Source organism: Lissotriton helveticus, chromosome 7, assembly GCF_964261635.1.
Source record: "Lissotriton helveticus chromosome 7, aLisHel1.1, whole genome shotgun sequence".
Taxonomy (NCBI): domain Eukaryota; kingdom Metazoa; phylum Chordata; class Amphibia; order Caudata; family Salamandridae; genus Lissotriton; species Lissotriton helveticus.
Genome location: NC_136068.1, coordinates 1054602222 through 1054625255, shown reverse-complemented (window position 1 = coordinate 1054625255; position 23034 = coordinate 1054602222). Strand labels below are relative to the sequence as shown.

Below are 23034 nucleotides of genomic sequence, written 5' to 3'. Positions count from 1 at the left end.
AGTTAAATATAAAAATAAATAAATAAAAATTTTGACATAATTATACAATATAAAATTCGTTTTAAAATGTATTATTTTTTATACCTATAAAGATTTGCTATTAAAAAACCATTGAAATTCACTGAAAAAACCATAGGTTTCACACCAGTTATAGTTAGGAATTAGCATTTAAAAAACCTATTAAATTCACTGAAAAAACCATAGGTTTTACAACAGTTATAGTTAGCTGGAAATTTTACTCGCATAAAACCATTGAAATTCCCACGTTATAGTTAGTTGGACTCACTATAACTTGCGCGTGCAATGCACTGCTGATGACGTCACATATTACATCACTCATGACATGGTCAGTGACATCACTCATGACATCACTGATGACACCATCCTTGTGACAGAGTGACAGACCTCCTTTCACTGTAATGTAACCCTTGAAACACATATTCAAAAATAGAAACTAAAATTTTCAAAAAAATGGAGATACCCATACCAGTTATAACAACCTATTCAGTAATTCCACCATCTATATACACATCCACTCATTCACCAACAGTTCTATGTAGTCACTCATACATATACTCACTCATCATATGTAGTGATACACCTATACATCCTATCTGAAAGAGACACGTTAGTATTAGATTCCTTACCTTAGAATATCCCCAGGCGTCAGACTGGATCCGGAATTTTTTTTGCGTAGCAGTACCCTTGCGCGTCGGTAGGCGTCGTCTGCGGCTCCGCGTCCGTCGTCGGCGTCGTGGGCGCCGTGATGACGTCGTCGGAGTACTTAGACGCCGCCTCCGCGTGCTGACGTCAGTTCTACTTTTTTCCGCGCCAGCAAGCGCAGATCTGGAAAAAGCAGTAACCCTAGTCAATTTGACTAAACTTTTTGATCCTTTTTGATTACTATTTCGAGTCTCTCGACTCCGAAACGGTGCCGTAGGGATGCCCGGCTTCAAGCCCTGTGATGATTGCGACCGGCTGATGTCGGTCACGGATCCTCACCGCGTGTGTTTGTCGTGTTTGGGCGTCGACCACAACGACAAGGCCTGCTCCGACTGCCGGGCCCTCTCTTCGAAAGCCAGGCGGGAGCGGTCCCGTAGGCGACTCGAACTCCGGCAGTCGGTCCCGCGCCGCGAGAGGTCCCGATCCCATGGGAGGTCGAGGGACAGGTCGCGGGCCCTGAGCCTCCACAGCTCCGAGAGTAGGCCGCACTCCTCCGGGTCGAAGTCATCGTCAGGTAAGAGGCACAAGAAGTCCAAGCGGCGTCATCGCTCCTCGGACTCCCCCCGACGCTCGCGCGATGCGGCCGGGGGTTCGTCGGAGTCGTGGGCGCCGCGTCCAGCCCCATACCCTCCGGTCCCTGGGCTCAACGCGACGCCGGAGGAGGTCGAGCGCTTCCTCATGGCCATGAGGAAACTCTCTCCTCCGACGGGCTCCGCGGCGCCTCCGGGCCCAGCGGACCCGTCTGGGAGTCCTAGCAGGTCGGCGGCTCCGGCCCCGACGCCGTTGGGTGCTTCGGCCCCGACGCCGCCGATGCCTTTGGGCCCGGCGCCGCAGGCTCCTGTTATCCCGACGCCGCCGGCGCCTTCGGGCCCGGCGCCGAGGGGTCCAGTTGTTCCGACGCCGCCGGCGCCTTCGGGCCCGGCGCCGCAGGACGCCGCTGGTCCTCCTTCGGGATCTGGTTCGTCGCCGGTGGATCTGACAACCTCCCCGGCGTCGGACCCTCGGGTGTCGCCTCCGGCGCCGTCCTCGGGCGGCGCCGACCCCGGTTCTACTTCCGTTCCTGTTCGGCCGTCGGGGCGGCCCCGTTGGGCGCCGCTCCAGACGCCGTTTGGTGATTTTCACTTTTATGAACAGGCCCCATTGATTGAGGACCCTGAATTTCAGGAAATGGGTGAAGGAGAGGACTGGGAGGGGTCTGAGGACCCTCTGACCAGGGAGTGTCAGTCTCGTGAGGACTGGACAGAAGACCTTGGGGAGGCCAGTGGTCTGGACACCTCTCCAGACCCTGGGTTTGTCTCCCCTCCTACCGTGGCTTCGGAGGAGGGGGCAACATATAGTGTGGTGCTGATGAGGGCTGCCAAGGCCTTAAACCTTGAGCTCCCCGTCGCGGCCGTGAGGACTAACCTCCTCACTGAGGTCCTTAAACCGCAGTCAAGCTCGGCCGAGCCTCTGCTGCCCTTTAATGAGGCCTTGACTGACGTTCTTCTGGGCACTTGGTCCAAGCCCGCTACGGGTTCGCCCGTAGATAGGAACGTGGCCAGACGCCACCGCCCCGCCCCGGGCGACCCATGTTTTCTGTCCTCCCACCCTACCCCCGTGAGCCTTGTTATCCAGGTCTCCAATTCCCAAACCGCATTCCCGTCGGCCCCGCCGGATCGGGAATCCAAGAGGTATGACCAGTATGGGAAGAAGATTTTCTCATCCATTAGTTTGGGCCTGCGGTCTTCCAACACCGCCTGCCTCTTGGGACGTTACACCCACTCTGTGTGGGATAAGGTCGCGGAAGTGCTGCCAGAGTGTCCGTTGGAGGTACGGGCCAAACTCGGCCAAGCCCTGGTGGAGGGCCGGGATGCAGCCAAGTATTCCATCCGGTGTGGGCTGGATACCACTGACTCGCTGGGTAGAGCGATGGCAACGACGGTGGCGGTCAGACGCCACGCCTGGCTGAGGTCCGCCAACTTCTCGGCAGATGTCCAGAGCACGCTCATGGACATGCCGTTCAATGGCCGTCGCCTCTTTGGCGACAAGGCAGACCATGCGCTTGAGCGTTTTAAGGACTCCAGGGCTACGGCCAAGTCCTTAGGCCTCTCGGGCCAACGCCAGCAACCGGCTGCCTATCACTCCTTTCGTGGCCACGGAAGGGGTGCGCCCGCACGTGCCGCCAGCCACGCGCCGTAGGGCAATACCCAACGTGGTGCGGCCGTGGGAACCGCCGTCCGGGCGGTCGTAGGCAGCGGCGAGGTCAGTCCACACCTTCCCCCGCAGCATCCGCCTCAAAACCTTCCTAGTCCGTGCTTTCAGGCCCATGTGACGCCAGTGGGGGGCAGGGTTCGCCATCACCGCCATCACCACCTCCACTGGCGCACTGTCACGTCGGACAGGTGGGTGCTGCAGATCGTCCGAAGGGGCTACTCCCTCCCCTTCGAGGCGACTCCTCCATCCATGCCACCGCAGAACCACCGTGTATCGGGGGATCACTTGTGACTTCTGCAGGAGGAAGTTACGGCCCTCTTGGCCAAACGGGCCATCGAGCGCGTTCCTGGGCCAGAAGTAGGGTGTGGTTGCTACTCCCACTACTTTCTGGTACCCAAGAAGGGCATAGGGGGCCTGCGCCCTATCTTGGACCTACGGAACGTCAACGGCTTCCTCCGGAAGGAGAAGTTCAAGATGCTGACACTGGCTCAGGTCTTAGCTGCCCTGGATCCAGGAGACTGGATGGTTGCTTTGGACTTGCAGGACGCATATTTCCACATCCCCGTCCTGCCGGCCCACCGGCCCTACCTGCGGTTCACTGTTGGCCACGAGCACTTTCAGTTTACCGTGCTCCCCTTCGGCCTTACCAGCGCCCCACGGGTGTTCACAAAGGTGATGGCGGTGGTCGCAGCTCATCTGCGCAGGTTGGGGATTTCAGTCTTCCCCTACCTCGACGACTGGCTGTTGAAGGCAGGCTCGCCCCTGACAGTCGTCAGCCACCTCCAGACTACGGCAGACCTCCTGCATCAGCTGGGGTTCTCGATCAATGTGCCAAAGTCACACCTGTGCCCCTCTCAGAAGCTCCTCTTCATCGGAGCGGTTCTAGACTCGGCGCAGTTTCGGGTTTATCCACCTGAGCAGCGGGTCCGGGATATTCAGGCTCTGATTCCCATCTTTCAGCCGTTATCCCGGGTTTCGGTCAGGTTGACGCTGCGGCTTCTGGGGCTGATGGCCTCCTGCATCCTGCTGGTGCATCACGCCAGGTGGCGGATGCGGGCTCTGCAGTGGGACCTGAAGTTTCAGTGGGCCCAGCATCAGGGCAACCTATCCAACCATGTCCTGATCTCGGAGGGCACTGCGAGACAGCTGCAGTGGTGGCTTACGGACCGCGATTGGGTCAGCGGCAGATCCCTCTCCCTACCCCAACCGGAGCACGTAGTTGTGACGGACGCGTCCCTCCAGGGCTGGGGAGGCCACATGGGAGAGGCGGAGATCAGAGGCCTCTGGTCTCCGGCGGAGTCCCGGCTCCACATCAACCTGTTGGAGCTCAGGGCGATTCGTCTGGCACTGAAGGCATTCCTCCCCTCTGTCCGGGGGAGTGTAGTGCAGGTGTTCACGGACAACACCACCGCCATGTGGTACTGCAACAAACAAGGCGGTGTGGGGTCGTGGATCCTTTGTCAAGAGGCTCTTCGCCTTTGGCAATGGCTGGAACGCCAGGGCGTGACCCTGGTGGCTCAACACCTGGCAGGTTCTCTGAACGCCAGGGCGTACGAGCTCAGCCGTCGGTGCATGATGGATCACGAATGGCGTCTGAACTCGGAAGTGGCGCAAGGCCTCTTTCAGCAATGGGGAGAGCCTTGGTTAGATCTATTCGCCACCGAAGAGAACGCGCAATGTCATCAGTTCTGCGCGTTGGAATTTCCAAGGCAGCACTCGCTCGGAGACGCTTTTCGTTGCGAGTGGAGTTGCGGTCTGTTGTACGCCTTTCCGCCTATACCACTTCTGCCCAGAGTGCTGAAGAAGATCAGGCGCGACCGGGCCCAAGTCATCCTTGTGGCTCCGGACTGGGCTCGAAGGTACTGGTATCCCGAGCTACTCAGTATGTCAGTCGATCCCCCGGTTCGTCTGCCTCTTCAGGAGGACCTTCTGTCGCAGCAGCAGGGGACGGTCCTCCACCCGAACCTGTCCAGTCTCCACCTCCATGCTTGGAGATTGAGCGGCGACAGTTGAGGCCATTTGACTTGCCTCCTGAAGTCTGTAACGTCATTCTGGCAGCCAGGCGTCCCTCCACTAAGTCGGTATACGCCTGCAGGTGGAACAGATTTGTGGCATGGTGCACAGCAAAGGCTGTGGATCCTCTTGCTGACCCTCTTTCAGATGTTCTTCTCTTCCTTCTTTCTCTTGCCCAGCAGGGCTCTGCTCTGGGCACTCTCAAGGGCTACCTTTCTGCCCTTTCAGCCTTTCTCAGGCTGCCTGATCAGCCTTCTTTGTTCAAGTCCCCTATTGTGAACAGATTTCTTAAAGGCATCACTCACACATTTCCCCCTGTTCTGTTTGTGATGCCTCAGTGGGACTTGAACCTGGTTCTAACTTTTCTGATGTGCGCTCCCTTTGAGCCTCTTCACAATTGCCCTTTTCGCCTTCTGACTCTGAAGACTGCTTTCCTGGTTGCCATCACCTCTGCCAGGAGGGTGAGTGAGCTCCAGGCTCTTTCTTGTACTCCACCTTTCCTTTCTGTCCATCCGGACAAAGTGGTGCTTCGTACCAAACCATCTTTCCTGCCCAAGGTTGTCACGGCCTTCCACATTGGGCAGTCTATCACCTTGCCTACCTTCTTTCCGCCTCCGCATCCCTCTAAAGAGGAAGAGCGGCTCCATCGTCTGGACCCAAAACGTGCGCTCTCGTTTTATCTGGATCGCACACGCCAGTTCCGGGTGGATGACCAACTCTTTGTTGGTTACGTGGGCGCCAAGAAGGGGAAAGCGGTGCACAAGAGGACCATCTCCCGGTGGATCATCTTGTGTATCCAGGCATGCTACTCTTTGGCTAGGAAGGAGCCTCCTGCTGGATTGCGGGCTCATTCTACCCGAGCCACGGCGACTACCACTGCCCTTGGCAGGGGTGTGCCCTTACAAGACATCTGTCAGGCAGCTACGTGGGCATCGCTGCACACGTTTGCAAGACACTACTGCCTGGACAGCCAAGTCCGGAGGGATGGCTTCTTTGGCCGTTCCGTCCTCCAGGACTTTCTGGTGTAAGTATTGGTTCGCAGACCCACCACCGGGGTTGGTATTGCTGGGGTATCTATTCTAAGGTAAGGAATCTAATACTAACATGTCTCTTTCAGATGCACAAGTTACTACTTGTGTAACGATATATCTGTAAGAGACATTAGTTAGTATTAGATTCCTTACCGACCCACCCATCCTCCCCGTTCTGCGAACCAATATCTAGGGTTAGGGTTGTCCCCTTCAGGGCCCTAGTTTCAATGGCACCAGTGTTGGTTTTTAACATGGCTCTGCGTTTCTGGCGCGGAAAAGCTGTGTCTAAGAACTGACGTCAGCACGCGGAGGCGGCGTCTAAGTACTCCGACGATGTCATCACGGCGCCCACGACGCCGACGACGGACGCGGAGCCGCAGACGACGCCTACCGACGCGCAAGGGTACTGCTACGCAAAAATTTCCGGATCCAGTTTGACGCCTGGGGATACTCTAAGGTAAGGAATCTAATACTAACTAATGTCTCTTACAGATATATCGTTACACAAGTAGTAACTTGTGCGTTACACACCGACAGACATCCAAAAGATACTGTCACACATACTCACTCATGCAAATAAACTATTAAACATCCATTTATTTGCATATACAGTTATACACACACTACCACTTTACTTTTAAGGAAACTTACACATACTTACTCTCTTAAACAATCACTTATAGAAACACATACTAATTTAAAAAGGAACTCTTACAATCCCTCACTCTCACATATACTCACTTATATACATCAATATTCACATATACTACATTAAAACATATGTAGTTACTGATAAAGACACTAGTGAGACAGTCATTCACTCACTAACATACACATATACACACTCATCCACCCATACAGTCCTGCACATGTGATGTATTCAAAACACATACAAACAGAGAGTGAGTCATTCATGCATCTATGTGCTAAGTAATACCCCCACCAAACCATACAAACACTTATACTGATACTAAGAAAAACATCTAATAACCCATATACCTACACATGTAGCTACACACCAACCCATGCAGCCACTTATACACAAAGTGTTACATTAATACATATATTTAAATATTTAAACATTACTCACTATTATTTATTTTTCAGAAAGACACACATTCACTGGATGATGTCATCAGTGATGTCATGAGTGATGTCACTGACCATGTCATGAGTGATGTAATATGTGACGTCATCAGCAGTGCATTGCACGCGCAAGTTATAGTGAGTCCAACTAACTATAACGTGGGAATTTCAATGGTTTTATGCAAGTAAAATTTCCAGCTAACTATAACTGGTGTAAAACCTATGATTTTTTCAGTGAATTTAATAGGTTTTTTAAATGCTAATTCCTAACTATAACTGGTGTGAAACCTATGGTTTTTTCAGTGAATTTGATATATATATATATATATATATATATATATGTTAATGTTAATGTTAATCAGCATTTATTGAGCGCTCGTACGCCCGGAGGCTTCATGGCGCTATAGAAAGGAACAGGCGCAACAGTCAATTAGTGGAGATGAAGCAGCTCAATAATGTGCCTGAGAAAAAAGCCAGGTCTTCAAGGAGTGTCTGAAGCTGAGGATGTTGTCACTCAGTTTTAGATGGAGGGGGAGAGAATTCCAGTAGGCCGCTGCGAGGTGGTCGAAGCAGCTGCCTCCGAGGCGCTTCCTCTTGTACGGAGGTACAGTCAGGAGAGATTTGTGGATGGACCGGAGATTGCGGGAAGGACTATATCTTCTGAATAAGTCTCTAATGAACAAGGGGCCAGTGTCATGCAGAGACTTGAATATAATGCACCCAGCTTTGAAGGCCACACGTTGCTCAACCGGCAGCCAGTGTAGCTGTTTGAGGCCAAGCCTGACTGACTGCCTCCTAGGTATGTTCAAAAGGAGTCTGGCCGCCTGGTTCTGAACCAGCTGGAGGCGTTTAAGCTCTCCCGTTTGGAGCCCAAGGTAAAGACTGTTGGAAAAGTCCAGCCTGGACAAAACCAGGGAGATGACGATCTGTGTGAGGGCCGCTATGGAGAAGAAACAAGCTATTTTTTTTATTTTCTTCAACTGAAAAAAACTGGAGGACACAACTGCTCCAACCTGTTTTTTTAAAGAGAGGTCCTCGCTAATGAAGATACCTAGGCTCTTAACCGAAGATGATTTGGATGGGGGAGCGCCCATGCTGGAGGGCCAGAAGCTGGGGTTCCAACTGAGTGTACTCTGTCCAGGCAAGACCAGTTCGGTCTTGCCTGGGTTGAGTTTCAGATGATTGCAGCTCATCCAACTCAGAATGTGGGACATGGTGTTTTGAAATTCAACCATAGAGTCCTTGGTGTTCAAAGGAAAGATGAGCTGCAAATCATCAGCGTAGTTGAAGATGGTTGCCTTTGCATTCCTGAGGGAGTACAGAAGGGGGCGTAGGTACAAATTAAAAAGCAGGGGAGATAACGAGGAGCCTTGAGGTACTCCGCAGGTGGTGGGTATAGCAGGAGCCGTAAAGGAGCCCAGTCTGACCGATTGTGTTCGGCCAGTGATGAATGAGCGGATCCAGCTCAGCGCAGGGCCCCTGAGACCTGCCTGCTCGACACGGTCGACCAAGATGGTATGGTCGACCGTGTCGAACGCAGCAGAGAGGTCCAATAGCACCAGAGCCTGATGGATCCCCACATCCACGTTCCGCCTCAGAGTATTCTGCACCGAAAGAATGACCGCTTCGGTAGAGTGGCAAGGGCGGAAGCCAGCCTGATTAGGTGCAAGATACTCTGATTTCTCCAAAAATGTGGAGATGCTGTCACAGACGTGAGACTCTAGAAACTTAGCGCAGTATGGCAGCAACGATATCGGTCTGTAATTGAGCGGATCAAGCGGGTTGGCTCCTGCCTTTTTTATAAGGGGAATGAGGAGGGCTTTTTTGAAGTTGTTTGGGACTTTACCCTGTGTAAGTGATCCATTCAACATGGAGAGTAAGCACCCGGGGAGGCTGGTGCCCACTTCTTTCAAAATGTGAGGGGGGCAAATGTCATCAGGGGATCCAGATTTAACCTTAGTAAGGAGTTTGGATAAATTGGCGTTTTCAATAGGGGGGTAGGAATCCAGGGTAACAGCATTATGACAAGTGTCTGCAAAGAAAAAAGAAGGCTGAGTGATAAGGATACTTTGTTTAATGGTACGGATTTTGTCAAAAAAGAAGGAATTTAGTGAGTTGCAGAGCTCCTGTGTGGGGACCATCGGGAGAGAGGTTCTGTCACTGGTGCTAAGGTTTTCCACAATATTAAACAATTCTCTTGATTTATTTTGAGCCTTGAGAATTTTTTCCGTAAAGTAATTAGTTTTGTGTTTCAGAATGAGCTTTTGGTAATCCTTACGGGCCTTGCAGTAGTTAGCCCTGTCTTGACCTGAGTAGGCTGTCCGCCACTTTCGCTCCATTTGACGAACTTTAAGTTTAACGGTTTTCAAGTGAGGTGTAAACCACCTGTGAGCGTCGTTGGGGCGAGAGCGGGGAAAGTTGGTGCAAGGAGCATGAGCATCGGCTGCCTGAAGTAGCCACTCAGAGAAGGCTTCTTCCATTCCTTCAATGTCCTGATCAAGTGAGGGAGCGAAGGATGTTAAGGATCCTATAAAAGCGGGGATGTCAACATTCTTCCACATTCTAGACTTACCTCCTAGCTGGGGCAAGGGCTTTCTACTTCTTTCAGTGGTCATGGTAAAGTTGATCAGAAAATGATCTGACCAAATACAGGGCGTGATGGACTTAATAGCCAAGGAGATGTTTTGAGACCAAATTTGGTCTAGGCTATGCCCTTTCTCATGAGTTGAAAGGTGAATGTGTTGGAGGAGGTTCATATCTAGGAGGGTCTCTTTCAACGTGGCTGCCTGGGAGTCAGACTCAACCGAGTCTAGCCAGAGGTTGAAATCTCCCAGCAGCACAATTTTATTGTGGGAAATTATCAAGGGGGCAAGTTGTTCTGCTAGAGATGCCGTGAAAGTGGGCATATTTTGAGGGGGGCGGTATATGAGGATCAAAAGTAGTCATCCAGTGTTCATATCCATTTTAAAAATCAGGTTGTCTGATCCTGTTAAACATAGAGATGGTATGGTAGAGACTTTGTGGGTGTTGCGAATAATCGCAGCAACCCCTCCGCCCCTTTTACCAGCTGGCCTATTGACATGCAGTATGTAGTAGTTTGAAGGAACTGCAGCTAAAATGTATATATATATATATATATATATATATATATATATATATATAAAATCAAACAAATTGTCCTGTCGCAGCGGAAGCTCAATCCAGTGGGTGCCAGCGATGAGACCAGGGCAGTGTCTCAGTTTAATCCCATACCAGAAAAAAGATTGCGGCACACTTCTCAGTTTTCACGCAGTTATTTATTCAAACGTGATACAACAACTCCTACGCGTTTCGAACCGCCCTGGATTGAAATAACCAGCCGATTGGAATCCGAGGAAGAACACGAAGCAAAGCAATGAAACAACAAATCCGTGCAAATACCTGGTAGTCGGAGGACCCTGCGCGCATTCGGGAGTCTCCCAGGTAAGAGACACGCCTTTCGCCTTTTGCAATTTGAAAAAGTAAAATAAGCCGCAGTGAAGCTATTGTACGAGTAACAAGCGCTTTTCAGTGCACTAAACGGTGAAAATTGTGACTTATTTGAAACATTTACTCGTAGCAATAACTTTTCTTGGTAGCAGTTCAAAAAACGTGATTAGGGGTATACCACAAACTTACCCCTCTCTTAACTAAAGAACCACTAGTAGCTGTGAAACGTCCCTCAAAACGCCCTAAAACAAACGAAAAACTACAAACAGCTTGGTGTCACAGGAACGGTAACCGCTAGTTACAATTATGGAAGAAAGGAGAGCAAAACGAATAACTAAAGCAGAAAGCATTTTCCAAAGAGGCACGACAACCGAGAACAAGGATGAAACAGCAACAACACCACAATCGACGACCACCACAAGTAAATTATTATTCACACAATTGGAAAAACTGATACGGAAAGAAATTTCAAGAGTATGGGAAATACTAACCTTGGAAAAATATGTGGAGTGTAAAATGGTACCGAGAGGACTCCGAATTTTCACTTTGCCAAACCATCCTGACACGAAGCCTGAAATGCTCGAAGAATGGGGCAAAAACAACATGGAGTGTTCAAACAACATGATGTTAATCATCATTAAATACGCTAGAATAGAAGTGGAAGATCTTCATGACAAAATTGCAGCAATAGAAATGAAAATAACTTCTACTAATGAAGAAACAGGCACCCTTAAAAAACTAAGAAGTGAAATGGAGAAAAACCTGGATAAACATGAAGAAGAGGTACAGAATCGCAAACAACGAAAATTCTGCAGAGATCAGGATGATTACAAGTATGGCACCATCCTAACTTTTGCCAAAAAATACTACATCTACAAACAGCAATGGGGTGCAGACATCGCAACATCTGGAGAGCAAACAAGCGGTTCTGAATCAGACCTCAGCGAGGACGAGCAAAGACGCCCTGGATTACAGAGGTTCTCTTTTTTAGACGAAATGAAGCTGCTCTATCAGGAGCAACAAACACCACGAAGCAACTCCAGAGGTCGAGGACAGAACAGAAGCAGAGCGAGAGGAAGGGGATACCCAGCCCAAAGAAATCAAAGCGCAAAACAAGGCGTAGCCAGCGAAGAAGGGGGCAGATACAATCTGAGAACCCGAACGGTGACAAGGAAATAATTGAGGCACAAGGAACAACTCCCAATTTAGTGATCAACCTGTCCAGATATAATCTAACACCTACTGAAAATAGACTACTAAATAAAGGACTCTCCTTCTGTCCTGAAACACACCATGATATAACGGAGACGAAAATCGATCTCTATAAGTATACGAGAAAACTCAGGTTGAAAAAATTCTTTGCCAAAAACTCCACGAATAAAACCAAGACCCAAGAGGGAACAGAACCATCAAATCGGACTGATACATATCAGACATCAGAAATTCCACAAATACGAGTTGCCTATGAACTGGCTAATGAGATCGGAGAAACGCAAATACCGGACACTCAGGTGTTAGATGAAATGGGCATTACATCAGATGAGCGCCAACCCACAGATTTTAAATCAAAATCGAAATTTTGCCCGATCCTTCACCCTGGCAACAAAATAGACACCTTTTATGAACTGGTGATGAGTGAAATCGAAGACATGCCAGAAAATTACAGCAAGGGCAAAAAAGAGAATTTAACAAAAGGCGAACACATGGCAATACAAAGTCTCAGAAATAACATCAAAATCGAGATTAAACCCGCAGAAAAAGGCGGTAACATTGTTGTAATGGAAATGGAACACTATGTGGAAGAAGCTATGCGACAATTGAACAACACCAGTAATTACACAGTACTTGCGAGGAATCCCACAGACAAAATGAAATATGAACTAGAAATGAAATTAATCACCTGGCATTCACAAGGACTGATAACGGAAGTAGAAAGAAAATTTTTAATGGTCGAGAATCCAATCACCCCGACCATCTACTTCCTACCAAAAGTTCACAAGACCCTTAACAAACCGCCAGGACGCCTGATAATTTCAAGCTGTGGCAGCCTCTATGAAAACGTGTCAAGTTATGTGGATCACTTCATAGCTCCAATTGTACCCACACTGAGCTCCTACATAAAGGATACGGGCGATTTCTTACAGATTTTAATGGACACTGAGTGGCAACCAAATTACTTGTTGGTGACGATCGATGTAATATCGCTGTATACATCCATCAACCATGATATCGGATTGAATGCGATCAGTTACTTCCTTGATCAACAACCTATCACTCGAAGAGAACATTCAAAATGATCATGGAAATGATTTCTATGTGCCTGCATAATAACGTATTCCTCTTCAATAAAACCATCTATGAACAATGCTGTGGAACGGCGATGGGAGTTTCCTTCTCTCCAAGCTACGCCAATCTCACGATGGGGTGGTGGGAGAGAAGCGTGGCTTGGAGAGAGGAGAACGACCATCACATGGCCAAGGTGGCCCTTTGGCTACGATTCATTGACGATCTCTTTCTCCTGTGGAAAGGTACTGAAGCAGAATTCCACACATTTTTCGATGTCCTTAATGATAACAAAGTGGGGTTGAAATTTACATACACTATCAGCGCGAAGGAGATAGAATTCCTGGACACAAAGGTGTATACAGCCAATGAGAAAATAAAAACTACTGTCCATAGGTAAAAACGGCGACAAATAGTCTCCTTCACGGTCTGAGCTTTCATCCACAAAAATTAAAAAAGAGCATCCCGTATGGAGAGCTACTACGGATGAGAAGAAACTGCTCGGAGGACATTGAAATGGAGAAAAAATTCAAAGAAACCAAAGAACGCTTTAAACAGAGAGGATACAAAACAACAGATCTCAATGTATGTGAAACAAAAGCCAGAACAAAAACAAGAGCAGATACGCTTTTAAACAAAACATACCCCATGAATCGATCCACAGAAGGACCATCACAAAAAACAAATCAAAAGGAGGAACAGCCACAGATGATAATGACCTTTAGCAAAGAGAGCTATAAAATACAAAAAGCATTGATGAAATTTTGGCATGTATTACGCAAAGACCCAGACATAGGAATGTCCATAGGCGACCATCCACTGATCTCATGCAAAAGAGCGCCGAATCCTGCAGACCATTTAACTCAAAGTCATTTTGAAATGAAGAAACCAGAATCCTGGCTGGATATGAGAAAACGAGGATCTAGCAAATGCCCAACTTGCAAGGCATGTAAGATAGGACGAAATATCAAGAACCTAAATGACCCAGAAGGGAAGAACTTCATAATTGGAACTAGTATTACCTGTGATTCATTGTTCGTTGTCTACATGTTGCAATGCTTTTGTGGCAAAGCCTATATTGGGAGTACGACGTGTCCCCTCAAATAAGGTTTAGAACCAAGCAGCCGGCTGGCTTGAACGGCAATGAAGAACTATATGTTCATTTATAAAATGTAGAAACTGACAATTTTGCAAATGCCTGAATATTTGCTACATAAGATAACTGTCATTTTGAAAACTAAGAATTGCATTAGTAATTAACTGTGTCCAGGAACAGACCCAAACTGTTGAGAATGGGAACTTACAGCCAATGACCACATAACTGTACACAACATGGGGTAATGCACATAGCGGGGACGCAGGGCACTCAGCCCTTAATTGTAAATTGACATTATGTCCAAAGTAACGCATTTAATCAATTCTCAGGTACTTTGAGTTTTGATTCAATACGCACGTGTGGTTCACGAGCGTTAAGAAAGCGCCAGGGTCCTTTTAATTTAGGAACGCTTTCCATGCAGTAACAAGATATAGTCCTCGCCAATATGCACAACCCACACCGTGTAATGCATGGCAATATGCACATTAGGCTATTCAAATGTTTAAAAACTACAAGTTCCATCATGCCCCAGATAATGATAGGGGTGTGTACTGGTATAAATGTAAAAATGTAAAAGGAACCAATCACTAATACTACCGTGAACAGGAACTACGGTTCGAAACGCGTAGGAGTTGTTGTATCACGTTTGAATAAATAACTGCGTGAAAACTGAGAAGTGTGCCGCGATCTTTTTTCTGGTATGGGATATATATATATGTATATATATATATATATATATATATATATATATACATATATATATATATATATATATATATATATATATATATATATATATATATATTTATATATATATATATATGTATATATATACAGTAGAGAATTGTCAAGCATCCATCAAAAAGACGACAGCGGACCCAAACTTGAAGGTGCTAAATTTTTATTGTGCTGAACCCCGCACCTCCGCCATGACGCGTTTCGAGCCCCAACGGCCCTTGATCACATGACACGCTATCGAGTGTGCACAGGATATTTAAAGTGACAGTGCTCAGTATTGCTGTGAGCGTCATCATCGACATAGAAGTTAATTCAATTCTGGATGTCGCCTTCAATTTTAAAACCAGTATTGTTTCAAAACACAGAAGCCTATTTACAAAAGCTTAATAATTTTCATTCATAAATAAGACATGGAAAAAAGCGGGAAATAATACTAAAATAGTATTTAAAAAGTCAACCATAGTATCAGTCCATAATCCCAAATCGCAATGCCTTCGTTGTGCATAACTGTAAAATACATATAGGATAGGCAAATAATTAAATTGCCATACCCTGTGCACAATCTGTCAAGTGTTATTAATCTATACACTTGCTGCCAGTACTTGAACAATTTAACAGCCCCAATGGGCAGTCATTTGAAGATGTGCATAAAAGTGCAAAAGTGTGCATGTTTTTTATAGTGCAACTTAACCTGTGCAAAAATTTGAATGATATGCAAAGTATGCAATATTCTGCTAAACATTAACTAATATATACATAAAAGGAAAAGACATATATATTAAAATATCATAGTTTGAATTACCAACCAGTCTGAAGCAACAAATCTATATCACTGTAAAATAAGTACAATATTCATAGAGTAACCTTGTACAGTAGTTTTACCAACTTAAAGACACGTGTAGAAATCCTCGCTAGCATTAAGACCTGTCGGATACTTGCTGTCTAGATTTAGAATATAATGCGTTTCAAGTTTGCGTATGATCCCATCTCTATTGCCACCCCTTCTGAGAGGCATGATTGCGTCAATTACATAAAACTTTAAACGTTTCAGATCCCTCTTGTGGCAGTCATTAAAGTGTCGGGCGACTGGATATACTTCATCGCAGTTGGTGCCCTCATGTGCTGGAGCACTCTTTTGTGCACAGGAAGCTTTGTGCTCCCTATGTATCTAAGGGCGCAGGGGCACTCCAGTACATATACGGCATACTCCGTTTTACCTGTGAGGTATTTAGATATAGGAATAGCCTTGTCATGAAAAGGTGTGGAATAAGATGTCGTATTAACTCCATGCTGACATGCCTTACAGGATGTGCATTTGAAAAACCCTGTACGTGAGCTGAGCCAGTTTGTCTTAGTCAAGACTTCTGGACTTCTGCTAACTAGGCTGTTTTGCATAGAAGCTGCTCTTCCAGATCCCAATTTAAGACTAGGGTCATTTTTTATTAAAGCCCAATGTTTACTCATGTTGTTGCGAATGACCAAATGCTGTTTACTATATGTCAAAATTAGGCTAGTTGGTTCTGTCTCAGATATGGAGCTAGTGACTTTCCTCATTGTTTTTGTAGTAAGTGCCTGCTCTCTAGTTAGGATCTCAGTGCGAATCATGGCTACTTTAATTGTTTTATCTGAGTAGCCTCTAGCTAGGAAGTGCAATCGACATGCTGCCTGAGCCTCTTTAACATCCTCCTGCCTGTTGCATATTCTCTTAATGCGCAGCATCTCCCCATAGGGGATACTATGGATTAGATGTTTCGGATGATAACTAGAGGCGTGCAGCATAGTGTTGCCTGCAGTGGCCTTGTGATGCAGTTTGGTTTGAATCGTGTTGTTATCAATATAAACCTCTACATCTACATCTACTTCTACATCTAGAAAATTCACGGAGGTGGTACTCAAGTTTGAAGTAAACTGTAAATTCAATGAATTACTGTTAAGCTCCTCAATAAAAGAACATGCCAGACTTTCTTCTCCGATCCAGATAATAAACAAATCATCTATATATCTGTACAGACATACTACATGATCACGCATAGTTTCCGCATGTAGGACTCCGAGAACCTGCTTCTCCCATAGTCCCATATGCAGACAGGCATAACTAGGGGAGAAGCAGGATCCCATAGCCACCCCTCTAGTTTGCTGGAAACACGTTTGCTGGAAACACATTTGCTGGAACATGAAAAAGTTATTTTGTAAACATATTTCAATCATGCTCAACAGCATCTTGGTATGCGTGTAACAGTGTAGTGGCCTACTGTCCAAAAAATGCTGAATGGCTTTAAGACCATCAAGATGATTAATGCTCGTATAGAACGAAGTCACATCTAATGTGATAAGTATTAAATCATCTTGCCATGTTGTTCCCTTTAATTTGCGTAGGAAATCTCCTGTATCCTGTACATAGGAAGGCAGGTTAGTCACATGTTCTTGTAGGAAAAAATTAATGTATGTAGAAGTGTTCTCCAAAAGACTGTTACAGGCTGAAGTAATGGGTCTGCCTGGTGGCTGCGTAAAGTGCTTGTGTATTTTAGGTATAAAATAAATACATGGAATGACCGGATGGTCATTCTTTAAAAATTTAAACTCATCTATACTTAACAGCCCTAAACTCTTCCAAGCCACCAATTTCAAATAGTAGTTGTTCCAGGATGACTTGACAGTAGGCAAATCTACCCTCTTGTAAAAAAAAATTATCATTCAGATGTTGCCAAGCTTCTTCTAAATACATATCCCTGGGCCAAATAACTATATTCCCACCCTTATCAGATTGACGAATAATCACAGATTTGTCATTTTGCAACTTTTTAATCAGCTCATGGTACATTTATTCTTTTTTGGAATACTTGTGCTTGCAACGTGCCACCTTGTGGTGCAACTTTTTCACATCTTCAATAACCAGTTCATGATAATAATCAATATTGTCCTTGATCATTAAAGGGCAAAAGGTCGATTTTGCTTGGAATTGAGAGAATGCCTTTCCTGTTGTAGAGCCCACCAGATTGATGTCATCCGGAGCCATGTCACTTTGCAGCCCAATCAGATCTTTCCGCAGTTCCATATCTTTGGCTGTTAGAATATCCGGACTGCTGGGTTGGCTGATCCTGTCTCCCAGCGCATTTTCTTTATTTTGTTTGGTCGAAAAGAATTTCTTCAATTTTAGCTTGCGAATGTACTGAAAGATATCCACTCTGGTCTGGGCATAACGGAAATTCCTCTCAGGACTAAATGACAATCCCAAAGACAAAATTCGCATTTCTGCTGCATTGAATTCAATTAGTGATAGATTAATTACAGAGTTACTACCAGTTGCATCACTTATTGGGGCATCGCTTTGTGTTTCCAATTGTAATTTTTGTTTCTGTTGGCCCTTCCTCGCCCTGTAGCATTTCCTCCGTTGGTGGCGTTTGTAATTTTTGGCACACCTGGCTTTGGCTGCCTGGACCGCTATGAGTCGAGACGATCCTGCCTCATGCAGTCTACCTCCTGGGCTAGGGAGTACCGCTGAAACCCCAAGTGCCTGCTGAAACCTGCTTGATCGTTATCTGACCCACGTCAGGTATTGAGCTAAGATCCGATTGGGATGTGGTGGAATTTGCATTAGTGGGTAGATTGCCAGGCGCTTGGTTGTTGGGAGGCACTGCCACAGGCTTTAGGATGTTCTTCTTGACAGTGTCGTAACGTTTAGCGAACGTAAAGACTTGCCCCCGTTCGTAGTCTTGTTTGTCGCGTTGAAATTTAAACGCCTTCCTTTTTCTAATTGTTTCCTCCTCTTTGACTATTCGCGCCAGCATATCATCCCTTATTTTCTTATTTGCGGCATTTTGTTCAAAATTACCCACCTCCAACTCGAGTGCCACTATTTGCTGTTCGTATGCTGCGCGATCAATTTCAGCGTACTTGACTAAAATCGCCATCAAATTCATTGACGACTGCAAGTTACAATGCGTCCACTCAGTCAGCAAATCAGGGTTGGGTACATCATATGTGGGAACCAACATAATTCGGAGACCCGTGGAACTCTCCCCACTTCCAAATAGCGAGAAAGGGAACGGTGTTCCCACCATTTAGCCTGTTCACCTTTTTTTAGCTTTTCCAATTTCTTAATGTTGTCATGATAGGTTGCACTTGCCACATCAATAGTGGACGCTGGTTGGTGAGTCAAAGTCGCCCCAGAGGGTTCATCACTGAACATGTCAGTGGCTGCCTCTTCCCGACTCCATAGCGCGCCCGCGGCCATGGTGCATGTAGGGGTGATTATATATTCGACAGAGCAACTTAAATAGACAAATGTCCCAGTTGTCTTACCAGCACACTCCTTCACTGAACCTATTGAACGCTCCAGCACCTCACGGCTGGCTTGCTTCGCTCGGGTCGTCCGACTCGGGTTTTAGCCTCCACTCCATAGCCAGAGCACTGCAGTTTGTTTAGGGGCAAGAACGAAGACAAATCCCACGCAGGAACGTAGAGCCTGTTTCCGGAATCGAGAAACATGGCTTAGGGATCGTTCCGCCCAATTAGAAGGAGTGGTTCCGCTTAACCGAGAAAGCCACTCGGTAACTTAGGCAGTAGAGAATCATCAAGCATCCATCAAAAAGACGACAGCGGACCCAAACTTGATGGTGCTAATTTTTTTTTATATATATATATATATATCACAAAGAACTTCAATCCCACACCCTTCACTGGATGTGATAAACGAAACGGACCCAAACAGATGAATTTGCTTGTTCCTTTATTCTGTGCAACCCATGATCGCCATGACGCGTTTCGGGCCCTGGAGCCCTTGATCACATGACTTGGCCAAAAATAACTAGTGATTTTAAAATGCGTAGTGAGATCACGTGATCTTGGGCCTATAGACAAGGAAAACAGACTTCTGCCTAATCCAACTATGTACACAGTATCGAATCACATTTGTGTCTCAAGATAACTCCTCCCTAGATAACTAAGTAATGATTTCTATTATGTACATTTCATTAAATAAATAGTTGGTTAATTAATATACAAATATATACACGGTAAATGTATAATGCAGCCTAATTCATCAAATCTACATCAAATGTAACATTTCGGCTAACATTTCATCCGTTATAAATGCAATCCTCTAAGTAGAAGCAGCAAAACATTATGCAGTCTTTAATAGAAATTCATCCTTTAACAGGGAGCATCATGAGAAAATCAAAAAATTCCGCCCATGTGGGCTCACTGTGATTGTGGAAAATTGCGTCTAAACTGCCCACGTGCTCACACACCTATCCACGCAAGAATCAATAAAAGGTGATGAAAATGATATCCCCTGTGAACAAATATAACTTGTTAAATTTAATAAATGACAGCTGCAGTTTTCTGTTAACATTGCCCCCCCACACTGAATTTCACGCACACTATTCCATTCTGATGCTAAGGGCGCTTGCTTAAAGATTGTTGATATAGTTAGACTTGTATGCAAGTATATAAATCTTCGGTCGCGTTAAGACCATTGGGTGTCTTTGTATTAAGATTGAGAATGTAGCTGGTCTCCAACAATCTTAACCGTGCCTCTCTGTCTCCCCCTCTTCGCAGTGCCAACACCATATCAATTGCGAAATAACTTAGACAGTTCAAATCGCCCTTGTGATGTGCATTGATGTGCCTAGCCACTGGGTAGGCTTCATCTCTGTTGGTGACGGCCCGCATGTGCTGGAGTATGCATTTGTGGACCTGTAACTTCGTACTTCCCACGTATCTTAGTCCACAAGCACACTCCAGCACATACACGACAAAATCTGATCTACAGGTGAGTTTCTTATTGATCAGAATGGGAACATCACTAAAGGGGGAAAAGAAACTAGTTTTATTTTTCTCCAAGGTACAGGCTTTGCAGGTGGCACATTTTTTAAAACCCTTACTCTTGTATAGCCAGTTATTTTTATTGGCCCCCTCTGGACTACTCTTAACTAGCATGTCCCCCATTGACCTGGCACGGCTGTATGTTATTGCCGGATAATCAGTCAATGTTCTGCCAATCACAGGATCCCCCATGACAATTGGCCAGTTTTTGCGTATGATCTTCTGTAGTTGTTTATATTGGCGACTATATGCTGTTATTAGTCTGGGTTGCCCGCCCGTGTTATCTTTGACACTCGAGGTCTTATCGGGTTCACCCTTCTGGTTGGATAAGATGTCAACTCGGTTCGATCTCGTCATGGCTTTCTCAATCAGGGCCTCCGAGTAGCCCCTGTCTTTGAATCTCATCATGCTTTCCAATTGTGCTGCCTGACAAAGTTCGTCTGTGCTGCATATCCTTCTGATCCTCAGCATCTCCCCGTAGGGGATGCTGCGGATCAGGTGGCTCGGGTGATGGCTAGTCGCATGAAGAACCGTGTTACCAGTGGTCTCCTTGCGAAATAGCTTAGTTCGTAATTCCCCTCCTGATATTTGGACTTCCACATCTAAGAAATTGACTTTATTCGTACTGACCATACCGGTGAAGCTTAAATTCAAATCATTTGTGTTGAGGTCAGATATAAACTGCTCAGCTTCTATAGCAGTGCCCCTCCAGATTATAAAAAGATCATCTATGAATCTGAGCAGTGACACAACATTATTAGCCATCACCTCTGCATATTTGGACCCCAGGACCTGCTCCTCCCACAGCCCCATGTGCAAGCACGCGTAGCTAGGGGAGAAGCAGGCCCCCATCGCTACACCTCTTAATTGTTGGAACACCTGATTCTGGAAAAGAAAATAATTGTTGTTAAGACAATACTCCAACATTTCCATTATCATTCTATTGTGTTCAAACATGCATGCTGGTCTTTTGTTTAAAAAGTGAGCAACCGCTCTTAGACCATCTTTATGGTTTATACTTGTGTATAGAGCAGTCACATCAAGTGTGATCAGTAAATAGTCATTGTCCCATGCAATTGTCTTGATTTTATCTATGTCCACATCTCAAGTTTCCCATTTAGGAGAGCCACAGACAGGTAGGTATTCATCAGTTTTAATTTGCAAAAGTTACAGCGCAGTAGATGGAAAACCACCAACAGTTCAAACAGCCTGACGCGTTTCATGTGCTCTCGCATTTCTTCAGAGGCTTCAGTTCTAAACAGCGCATGTTTGCAAAAGGCACCACTTAATTAAAGTCTCATCACCTGCCCCAGTGGGCGTTGGCTCTCCCACAGCCTGCTGGTCTTCGTCGTTCCTGAGTGTTGCTTCAGTGAGCTGCTCACATGCAGTGTACAATAACGAACATTAAAAACCCAAGTGGGTCTGAAAGGAATTCCTCTCATTACTGGGCTGCAAATTCCTCTTTCACAAAAACAACCTTTTTGCCCTTCATGCTACTTGCCGATTGACACCAGCTGGTCCACTTCACTGTGGCAGGACTCCCCCACGACCGGGACCGGCCGTTAAACATCCACATCTCAAGTTTCCCATTTAGGAGAGCCACAGACAGGTAGGTATTCATCCATTTTAATTTGCAAAAGTTACAGCGCAGTAGATGGAAAACCACCAACAGTTCAAACAGCCTGACCCGTTTCATGCGCTCTCGCATTTCTTCAGAGGCTTCAGTTCTAAACAGCGCATGTTTGCAAAAGGCACCACTTAATTAAAGTCTCACCACCTGCCCCAGTGGGCGTTGGCTCTCCCACAGCCTGCTGGTCTTCGTAGTGCCTGAGTGTTGCTTCAGTGAGCTGTTCACATGCAGTGTACAATAACGAACATTAAAAATCCAAGTGGGTCTGGAAGGAATTCCTCTCATTACTGGGCTGCAAATTCCTCTTTCACAAAAACAACCTTTTTGCCCTTCATGCTACTTGCCGATTGACACCAGCTGGTCCACTTTCCTGTGGCAGGGCCCCCCCACGACCGGGACCGGATGTTAAACATCCACATCTCAAGTTTCCCATTTAGGAAAGCCACAGACAGGTAGGTATTCATCTGTTTTAATTTGCAAAAGTTACAGCGCAGTAGATGGAAAACCACCATCAGTTCAAACAGCCTGATGCGTTTCATGTGCTCTTGCATTTCTTCAGAGGCGAGGAAGGTGAGTGAGCGCATTTTCCAGGGGTTGCGCTCACTCTAACACTGTTTCCAGCACCAAAGCATGATGGCAAATGGCCGGTTCCCACCTCTACCCACTGGGGATTTGAACTATGTTATAATTATTTGAATGGATCGCGCACCCACTTTGGATTAATTACCGTTGCACTACAACACCCAGGAGGCCGTACTTGCGGCCACGCCCCTGCATGGGCAGGTGTTAAGCATTTAACTGAGACTGCAGCGATTTCATTCTCTCATACAACAAGCCACAGAAGAAGGGATTTGGTGATTCCCGAAACGCGTCTGGCGATTTTAACAATTTGAGGCGTTTTCCTGGTTTTGTTTTGCCATCAGCATGCTGCAAATAAACATAGTGTT

The 23034-nt window shown here is 46.3% G+C and overlaps 1 protein-coding gene across 4 annotated transcripts in view; it reads left to right on the top strand.

The window, feature by feature from the left end:
- Positions 1-23034, top strand: part of DNAH17 (dynein axonemal heavy chain 17) — a 12633448-nt gene that overhangs the window by 6262177 nt on the left and 6348237 nt on the right. The gene's annotated exons all lie outside the window — the stretch shown is intronic.